The sequence below is a fragment of the Labrus bergylta genome, chromosome 16, assembly GCF_963930695.1.
Source record: "Labrus bergylta chromosome 16, fLabBer1.1, whole genome shotgun sequence".
NCBI classification, from domain to species: Eukaryota; Metazoa; Chordata; class Actinopteri; order Labriformes; family Labridae; genus Labrus; species Labrus bergylta.
In genome coordinates this window covers 18,059,501-18,068,365 of record NC_089210.1, presented here as the reverse complement: position 1 = coordinate 18,068,365, position 8,865 = coordinate 18,059,501, and the positions used below count along the sequence as shown (strand labels likewise).

The window sequence follows — 8,865 nt, the reverse complement described above, 5'->3', positions numbered from 1 at the left end:
ATATAAAATAAACCTGTACAACACAGACTCCAGGTAAACCGAGTAGTTCAGAGATCATTCGGTCCACAGTTCACACGTTGATGTTGTTGTTCTTTTTATTGACCAAGGTGTAATAAAAGATCAAAAATCCAATCTGCTTGATCTAATAAAACAGTAAGGGGAGTGTGAGACAGTTTTCAGTATTAAACGTGTGACAGTCTGCAGATGATTGGATACAAGAAAGAGCTCCACATAAACGAGGGGAATCTTTTTCATTCTATCCTGGAAAAAAGCTGGAAAGATCTACGACTCCCATTACATTCTAATATCTATTAGATATCTATCTTGCAAGTCTTTTTTTTTTTTTTACCATTACAGAAACATATCCAGTATTTCCAATTGAGTTTTGATTATCAACCGATTCCTCTTTTCGTCGCTCATCTGACGCAGTCTTATTAGTAAGAAACCAGGAGTTTCTTATTTCAGTGGTTGCATCAAGCCCTCTCCTGTGGATGTCAAGATGTAAACAGATCTCTGGTGTATCTGAAACGTGAGATTGTGCTGTCAGATCACTGAATGCTACCTCTGTTGTCGCCCCTTTTTTTCTAACTTCTATTGCTCAAATTTCACCTCCCGGCTGCTCGGCCGCACATATTTTTAGCCTTGGAGCTCCATCTTTGTATCGATTGTATCTGCTCTTGTGTTTTTCGTGTGGGCAGCTTGGAGGTAAGCCACATTTCTCTGGCCCTTTGTTGTCCTTGAGGATGCCGTGTCATTATGGGCCTCTCGTATTTCAACCTGAGGCTGAATGAGCCTGAAGTCAGATTCTCTTTCTTTAAGTGGACTTCATGTAAGAGCTGTCATGCCAATAAAAAAGAAAGCTGAAAAAGGGGGATATCGTATCTCCTTTTTGCACGATTTTGTGATTCAGTATTTGTACCTGTGCATTCAAATACTGTGCTGGTGAATGTTTTAAATAGCTTGTCAGCTCCACCTCTCTGCCTGTTACTTGGGTGACCAAAAGTTGGCTTGAGACGGCATTTCCAATATGGTGACCGCCATCATTGGGCTTCAAAACGCCCCTTCAGTAACCAATGGGTGACATCACTGAGACTAAATCCATCTTTTTTATAACATCTTTGCTCCTCTATTTGCCCCATCCAAGAGGTCTCCAACTCCGATGCTTTCTCTTCCTCTCTGTTACCTTTAGCACATTTGATCTCGCTTGAATTAAAAAAATGTCCAGTAGGACCTCAATTAAATCTTGCACTACTGCCTTTCCTGTTTTCATTGCCTCATTCATTGTGATCATCATTAGTCCACTTGCTCCTCTTCTCCAGTTGCTCGTCCCCTCTCTGGTAGCTGCTGCTGCTTGAGCTCTGCACGATTTGTATGCAAGCTGATTATTCACAAGGACCTCTCCACCAGTGACCTCTCCTCCATTGGTTTACTCTCTTGCTACACACTGTCATCCTTCCACATCCATCCATCCATCCATGTTTATGCACAAAGGAACAAGTTTAGATGCTGCTTCCACGAACTCTCACTTCTAGGGCCCCTCTGAACAAGGGGACCATTGAGCAAGATGTGGTGAGAGGAGGGGCCGTCCTGGCAGTCAGTCTGAGTTTGACAGTGGGCTGATCAAAGGCTGTGAGACTTTGTCTGTGACACAGGCTGCAGAATGGGGGCCTGATGGTGAGATATGCATGCCTGAACTCAACTGGGCATGTGTTATGTTGGGATTGTTTTGGTAGCTGAACCAAACGGTTTTCATCGCTTGTTTTGTAATATGGTTGTATTTAAATGGATGCAGTTGTTCTTTCAACAAACTCTTCAGGAGTTTAAATTCAAAAGTGTAATGGAGTGGCACACAGAGTCTAGGTTTTGGCAGCCAATTTGCCAGCAAAGGAGTTAGTTTTTGTGAAAATGCATCCAACTGCAAAACAAGTTTTCAGAACTTTATTTTGAAATTCTGTTCATGTGATTCCTGGCTGGGAGCAGCATCAACTTTTCCATGTCTGATGGCCTGATTCACAAAATAATTGTTTGGCCTTTTGCGCCTGCTAGACCTGTGCAAATGAGTCAAAGACATGATGTAAATCACAAAACACATGCAAAGTGTGAATATTGTTTGTGCAAATTCAAGTCCGCCATTTTGCAGTCATTTGGAGAAAAATTCTGACTCATAAGAGAAGGAGACTTCAAAGAGCAGGGCAACTTTTTGGGCGTCTTTGCACCTGAATATTATCAGCGCTATATGCTTTGTAAATTAGATCTAATTTGGGGCTTTCCTGTACCTGTGTCGAGAGCTGGAGAGAAATGAAACCTCCCAACAGCCAATCAGAGAGAGTCCTCTCACCAACTGCTGATGTCAAATTGGCCAAAAAAAGGCAGACGGGGGCCGACGGGTAGCAATGGTGCTGGACCGACGCCCGACGGTCTCCTCGGATTGTCATGCCCTTTACAACCTTATTAAACAAACAACAATTATTGCATGTTTGAATGTGTTGTGTCATAATAACTAGGTCAGTGTTTGTTCCTGTTACATAACCACGTACAGGATTTAACCGCGGCCACCGAGACCTGACCTCTGGATGGTCGTTCTGTTGTCAACATGACCCTCGCCTCCGTTTAAAACTTATTCAACCAACAGGCATGAAGGGTGAAAGCCTGTCATTGGGGCTGTTCACTTTTGATTCCCATGACTAACACATGAATTATTCAGTCTGGATAAGAAGATTTAAACTTCTTTTGGACAAACAGTCAACATGTGAAATATTACATTTAAATATACATCACATAGTCACATGTTTACCTTCAGTCTCACACCGTCTGCCCCCCTGGAGCCGACACAGCATGTAATCCATACGTTCTTCTTCTCCCGCATGATGGAACCTGCCACAACCCAGAGCCCGGGGTAGGGTGGGGGGGGGGGGGGGGGGGGGGGGGGGGGCGAGAGAGTGGGCGTTCCCCTGATAGCGCTCTAAAAATAAACATGTGCTTTACATAATAACCCGATGTGTGTGTGAGAACGAGAGTGATCAATGCCAGCAGGTCCTTACTATTATCAGCTACAGGCAGCTGCAGATCCCGGCTGAGTTTCCAGATAAACACGACCCAGGACGGTTTATCAGGTCTGATGAATGTTGCATCGAGACGCCCCTTTAAACGCAGACTCAGGTGTTTTCATTTATCTTTGAAGTGGAAATATAAAAAGAGGGAATGACTTATAATTTCTGATATTTATTCTTCTCTGGGCGGGGGGGGGGGGGGGGGGGGGGTATCAAAGCTGTCTCAGCTCACACTCTGTGTTCGGCCTCACTTTAAAGCGTGATTTAAGTTAAGTAGATTATTTACCCGAGCACCGTACTTTAGTGTAATTGTGAGGAACTGCTGTTTCAAGAAAACATAAGAGGTAACACTGGATCACAAAGAATGCTGATGTTACACAGTATCTCAGCCAATAGTGATCCTCTTATACATGCCCCTCCTACATTTCTCTGAGTGATTCAGAGTCGCTGTAGGGGCTCGTATAATAGAATAATGTCATGAGTGTTAAACCCACAAATTTCTTTATTCATACATACAAGAAATAAAGATGAAATAGTCTTTGCTTTGGGGAGTAAACGTCTTCACTCTGAAGGATAGTGAGATTTAAGGAGCAAATCTTGAACTCTATATTTAGAATCAAGTCTAAAAAAAGAAGGATTAAAACTTCTTGCTGGGACAATTCTCCTGTTTCTTGCTGTCTACGACATCTTCCTTTATATTCCCAAAAACTGGTTAACCTTCTTCCACACACAGAATGAAACTAAGGACTTAATTGAACTCAGTTTCCTGTGTCATTTAGGATGTTTTCTCAACTTATTTATTTCGTTACCTCTGGGTTTTTACATGATAATAATGTAATTTCAGCCTTTTTCCTCGAGATCTCAAGAAACATCTTTGTGATCATGGTGAAACCAGCGTTGTTATCCTCGAGATAATGTGAGTTGAGATCTCGAGAAAACAACCTAAATGTGCTCGTTATCACAGGAAAGCAGATTGATGTATGTCCGTTTAAGGGAGTTTCAAACTTGCCCACAAATCCCTGAGGACCTCTCTCATGTTTCTACTCTTCAGCCCTGTTTCCACCAAGCGCTTCAGTTCGATCCGTCACAGTATGGTACGTTCATTTTGAGGCGTTCCCACTGCTGAAAGTTGGGAAATTTTCCAAAATGACCGGCCCGGACTGATCCTACTTTTTGCGATACCCTTCTGTTGGAGTGCCAAGTGTACCGATCCGACCCTTTTAATGGATTTGATAAAAACTATTTTTTTATCCAGTTTGCAACCTCCTCTGAATAGTGCTTTGCAAAGAGCCATGTTTTTTTTTTTTTGACTCCTCGGTATGGAAACAGGCTTCATTTGCATTTCTTTTTGCAACTTCTCAAAAGTTTGCATACCTTTGTCTTGGAAATTGCATTGAAACCTGGAGACTGCCTCCCATACAGAGCAGAGAGATGATTACTGGAGGACGTAGTCAAAGTTAGTATCTCTGTGAAGACTCTTTTACTCTCTCTCTCTTTTTTTGCCTGTGTGAAGTGTTCGCTGGTTGTTGCCTTCATCAATCACAACACCTTTCTTATCTCATCCATCTCAGAGGCCGATGTCTCCTTCCTCGCCCCTCCCTCAAATGCATACTAAAGATGCTTCCTTTTCCCCTTCTCTTCTTAACATTATTCTTTTTTTTTAGCAGAGAACAATTGAAGAGGTGTGAAGAGTAGCCGCCTGTGTTCAGGTCATGATGAATGGAGAAGAGAGTGGGATCTTTTTTTTGCTTTTTCATCCCAGTGACCCCGCGGTCTCTTCAGCCTTTGCCGGACATGACGCGATCGTCGATTATTGTTGGCGACATTGGAGTCGCACAATGCAGCTGGTGTGTTAGCAGGAGAGCGTATCCGAGAGACGGACAGATGGGCTGTCACTCTCCTTCTGAGGAGATTTAGAGGATCAAAGAGGGTGAAAGGGAAGGAGGGAGGGAGGGAGGAGGGGGAGGCGTGAGAATAGTTACCATGGTGACCGTGACATCACTGTTTGCTTGTGTGCTCTGCCTTTTAAAAAGGGAGTTTTGTTTGTGTGGAGGTGAATGCAAACAGGAGACAGGAGGATGAGGAGGTGCTTTGTGAAATAGAAGCTTTTTTTTATTTAGCTACCCCTCCACTGTGCTTCTCGCTGCTGTAAACACATCGGAGTTACGTCAACGCGCTAATAACACGATCAACTCAGGTGTTTTTAAATGAGTTATTATTACTTTGAGGACGGGAGGAGGAGGAGAGACAGAGCAGGGCAGTGTGCTCTCCGGCTTTATGGTTAATGAATAAATGAATCATGTTGTTCATTTAATTCTGTCGAGCAAACACTGATAGGAACATGTGCTTCATATACTTTTATCATCAACAACACGCAGGGCGTGTCTTTAAAATCACATTTACAGACCATAGAAAATTAATTATTAAAAGAATAAATCACTGACAGAAACATTTAATAAAGCGCTGGATAAATCTGTGTAAACACAGAATAATTGGTCCCCTCCTAAAACCCAGAAGCTTCTGTGTGCCTGAATCTTTAATTTCATTATAATATGTAAAATATGAAAGGAAAAATGAATCACTTACTATAAAATCAGGGTATAAGACGAACGAATTTTCCTCTGAAAAGTGGGCTGCGTCCTATACAGGTGCGACATACATACCAGTATAATAATAATAAAAATAATAATAATACATTTAATTTGGAACACACTTTACATTTTTGCAAAAAAATCTCAAAGTGCTACAGGAAAAAAATGAAATAGAAATAAAAACAAATTTCATCAACTAAGCAACTAATGAAACTAAAAGCACAAGCAGAAGGCTTTGTTAAAAAGGTGGGTTTTTAGGGCCCTTTTAAAAGCATCAGCAGATAAAATGCTGAGACATGCACATCATGGTTTGAAGTTCAGCCGCCACCATCCTGACTGCACACGACCTGTCGCTACTGTGATAGACGTTGAAATGCTAAAATGTGTCAGAAACAGTTGTGTTAGAAAAGTTAGGGTTGAGCTATGTCCCAGCCCAAAGATGGAGATTATACCTTTCTTGACGACATGCTCCAAGCCTTACTTTGGTGATAAGAAGAAAAAACATTCCACATTGAAGTTCGAGAAAGCAAAGTTTCATTTTCTGTGACTTTGTTTAAATTCTACAGAAACCAAAAGCTTGTCGTCACATGTTCAGAGAGTCCCTCTAACCTCCTCCACGGCAGTCACCAGTTGTTCCCAAAGATGAAATCTCTGGCACCATTATGTCAAAAAAAATGTGTGTATGAGAGTGTGTGTGTGTGAGATAGTATGTGTGTTGTAGAGGCAAAGGTCAGGACAAGAGACCCGATACGACTGTCCCACTGACATGGAGGACACTTGTGGGGTGGGGGTTGGTGACACTGTATTTCACTCGGGATCGAAGGGCATTTGTAACTGATTCAACGAGCTCGTCTCCACCTCTGGCCTCAGAGGACAATTTCAGACGACAGAGGACAAGCTTCTGTATGTGAAGAGCAAGCGTTGTGCTTCATTTTGTGGCAGAGAGAGGTGTGGAAGTGTTGGACACAGAGCTTTGTTTGGGGGCTACTTTGAGACTTCAGAGCAAAGCAGAATGCGAAAGTGCAAAATCCTGCAGTTCATCGAGTGTCCACTAGAGGCTGGCTGCAGGAACACCGAAAGTCACAAACAGATTTTTTTCTAAATTTCATTTGATTTCGAGAATGATACGTGTTATCCATAGTTGACAGGTGGGCGCGATGTAACGGTTTGTCAAGAGGCTTAAAAACCCGCCTCAGCTCCAGCTCTCAGCCTGTCGTTAAGTTGGAACAGATGGATGACGTCACTCAGGCTTCGTCCATTCATTTTTAAAGTGAGAACTCACACAGGTGAAGGGGAATAAAATAGTCTTGATCCTGAGGAATTGATTAAAATTTAAATGTATTTACCAAACAAACAAAGCCACTGAATCCACATTGCCAGTGATACTGAACAGGATCTACCCATCAGTATTAAACCTGTATATTAAAGGTTTCCACATTCTTCCAGTTTAAGAATTGATGCAAGGCTGTTGTAAGTAAGCAGCGCATGAACAGAGATAATGGAGAGCATGTCAACACACTCAACTTGACCGTACAGAACTGGGCCTCTTCAGCATGTTTTCCCATTATCATGTGCATAATGAAATCACAATATTGTAAATTCAGAGATTTTTTGTAATTGTCTCTGAGGGACACTATGCTCTCATGCCTGAACGTATCTCTCCCCCTTATAGGACATTCAAATTGCATCCTGCTTCTCATTCATGTCCCGTCAGTTCATCTGATATTGTTTTTCACCTTGTTTACTCCGCGGCGCAGGAGCTAAATAAAGAAAAGGTTAATGTGCTGTACTCATTTTAACTATGCATCAGCCTCTCCAGTGATACCATATCTGTTTCTAAAACAGGTACAGCCATGAGCAGCCGGGAGTCACTCGATGTTCTCACAGTCTGAACATGTGTGTGTGCATGTGCATGTGAATATGTACGTGTGTGACTAAGCTAATAGGAGATCTAACATAGACCTGTCACCTCACACAAACACACACATACACACACACACACACACACACACACACACACACACACACACACACACACACACACACACACACACACACACACACACACACACACACACACACACACACACACACAGCCTGTATGCTTAACAAAGAAGGGGAGGATATGTGGAAACCCTGCAGCACAGCAGCTGTGTTTATGGACTGTGAATGTGGTACATTGTGTCTCCTCCAACCAGATGCTCCACAGGGCAAAGTATGCACAAGTCCCCGGGGTGAGATAAAGATTTGTGTTAAGAGTCGTGTACCCGGAGCTTCAGTTATCACATCGAATGTCCTTCCATGTGTAATCCTTCCTGGAAAAAATATCACATATGATACATTTTTAAAACAGAATTGTAAACATCCAGATTTACATACAAATAAGAGATTTGAACATTTTTTTTTACATTACAGAAAATTTAGACAATGACTTCTTGTACCTTCTGTCTGTGAGTTAAGTTTTGGAGTGTACATTGTTCTTATGAAATCATCAGGGGTATTGCAAAAGGCATACTGTTCCCACTCTTATCACTCATCCCAGGACAGCCGGTGATGTGGAGATAGATGAGGAATATGAACCAACAGAACCACCTCTAATCCGAGTGGGTAAAACGTCAGCTGTAGGTTTTAAAGGCCCTGTGACACAAAGGAGATGCTCGGTCCTCGCCCTATAGTTTTTGCGGTGTTCAGCTTTGTACCCGTTGGCCCCTCGTCTGCCTTTTTTTTCTGGGCCTCGAGGTTAAAGGCTTTATATGTGATTTTTCACACTTAAATGTAATATAAATCAAGTATATCCTCTGAAAATAACTCTGTGAGTCATGACTGTCTACAATGAGTGTAACACCCGAGTCCCACTGTCTGTGATGCTTTCAGAGTTTTCAGAGTCCTATCTTCAGTTTGTTTACATCGCTCGGACGGCCGGCTGACTCCTCCCCTCGGCGTATAAAAGTTGTTTAATTGAGGGACTAGAGAAAAGAAGAATAACATACTGTACTCACTGCTTAACTGTGTTTCTAGATCACGCTCATTTCAGGTAAATTTACATGCAGTGTGAAGATACGAGCATACTAAAGATCGCTAGCATTAGCATGCTAACACAACAATGCAAAGTTGTTTTGGTTTAATGCAGGTGCTCAAGGGCGACATCTGCTGGATCAAAAAAACATTTTAACCAAAAACAATACAATAAAAATCCAGTCTGGATACAAAGTGAAGTGTTGTTA

General features: G+C 42.2%; 1 long non-coding RNA gene across 1 annotated transcript; it reads right to left on the bottom strand.

Moving 5' to 3' along the window:
* Window positions 1-1,926: 1,926 nt before the first annotated feature.
* LOC114921526 (uncharacterized) lies at window positions 1,927-2,907 on the bottom strand. Its single transcript, XR_003809827.2, has 3 exons — window positions 2,795-2,907; window positions 2,277-2,447; window positions 1,927-2,048 (listed from the first exon to the last, which is right to left on the bottom strand). It is a non-coding gene; the product is annotated as an uncharacterized lncRNA (long non-coding RNA).
* Between the last annotated feature and the right edge of the window lie 5,958 nt (window positions 2,908-8,865).